Genomic DNA, 2,011 nt, shown 5'->3' on the forward strand with positions numbered 1-2,011 from the left:
TATATATATATATTAAAATTATGTCGCAAATAAAATAACAGCATAATTAATATAATTATTAGGTTCTGTATTTTTTGAAAAATAATTTTTCAAGTTTATACTAAATTTGTTAAATGTGAATATCTTTCAGTTAGAAACGTAACAAAAGTGGTACAACCATACCGCCTCTGGCAACACTAGTAGCTTTCTAAATCCAAATAGATTCATATCTAGACTTAATAAAAAAAAAAGATTATATCAGTCGAATAGCTGTTTAGCTTCAAACTTTTTAAAATAAAAAAATATTTTTTTAAAAACAATATTAAAGGTCAAATTATGTCACTGCGAGATTCAACTAACATCAACAGAATGATATCAACACCAGCAACTAGTCAATCTAGACATAATCAGAGATCCAAGTTGGTGTAATTTCAGTCAATTCGGTATCGAAATCTTAGACGTTGTGATGTTGACATCGTAATATTTTCCTTATCACGGATAGCAAATAAACACAGATTATTTTCAAATATATTTGTATCCAAACTCAATGAAAATTCAATTAACGCTCGTAAGCTTTGTAATTGACACACGTAATTACATTATTAATTCATCGATCGACATATTAACAAATTAAATCAACTGATGACGATAAAATCAGGATTTAAGTAGGTTTTTTTATTTTTCACGAAATTCAAGTGACCTTTTTTTTTTCAACGATGCATCTCACGCGAGGAGAAAGCCCGTTTCCACAAAACGCGGACTCGTGTCTCTCTAGGTTTAGTTCTGTGTGGGACATTAACTCCCCAGGTCTCTCTCTCTCTCTCTCTCTCTCTCTCTCTCTCTCTCTCACTCTCTCGCTCTCTGTTCCCCTCTACCTCCCTACCGTCACCCTCGCCTTTACCAAACGATCCCGCACAGTCCTGGCTCTAGAGTTCAGCGGAATATTCCACGAGCGAGCAGCAGGCGTCCTTATCTCGCGCAATGCGATCACATAACGGCATCCTCGTCACTCTCCCATCATGATTCATGGACGATTCCATCGCTCCCTACCGTTTCTACCGCTCGCTTCCTACCCTTGTCTCCCTACCTTTCGACCCATGCACTCACCAAACCACTGTCGATCATAGCGGGGCCTAGACACTTTGGCACCCTAATCATAGAGAAGGGACTTTTGCGTCGTTTGAACAAAGACTTTTCCTTCCATGCAGGCAAAATCTTAGGCAACAAAGAAAACTCAAGTGGTTCTATGAAAAATGAACTATTAACAGTCTAACCGTCATGTCATCTATGTTGACGTCTAAAATTTGCAACGGTTTCGTCATTCGTTTATAGGTGATGATTTTGTTTGCGGTGAAAAATGAGATCTCTTTTCCGAGAGGTATTTTAATATTTAGGATATTAAAGAAAAAATATAAATTATATTAAGATGTTTTTAAAAAGTATTAAAATAATATATTGATTTATTAAACTTAATGTCAAAATTAATTTGGCAGTTAATATTAAAAGAAAATGAAAGATTTATAAATACAGTCTCTATGAGAGTACAAGATGCTTTCTCTTTTTTTCTCTCTCTTTTCTCTGTGACTAGTAACTACACTAGAAAAATAAAATTCAAATTCTATTTTAATACATCTTTTTATTTAATAAAAATGTATCAGTTTTTTATTAAATACTTTATTTTCATTTTTTTATTTTATTTATATTTTTTATTTATATTTTTCTTATGCTTCCCAATGTTTATTGCTTTTCTCGAATTTCCCATATCTTAATTTAAACAAGCTTTCACCTCATCTTCTCTTTTCTATTCTCTTAAGTTCTCTTTCCTCAAATACGCTGGAACTCTACTGTTTTTTACCTCCATTTCCTTATATCTCTCGTTGTATCTTCCCTTATAAATTTTACAATTCTTCTTCTACTCTTTGCACCTCTCTCTTCTTATTCATTAACTGATCTTCAAAATCTTTCTCCTCATATATCACTTGCTTTTATATTCTACTCATTCCTATTGCAATACCTCATTCTTTTCTGTTCG

This window comes from Atta colombica, unplaced genomic scaffold (genome assembly GCF_001594045.1).
Source record: "Atta colombica isolate Treedump-2 unplaced genomic scaffold, Acol1.0 scaffold83, whole genome shotgun sequence".
NCBI classification, from domain to species: Eukaryota; Metazoa; Arthropoda; class Insecta; order Hymenoptera; family Formicidae; genus Atta; species Atta colombica.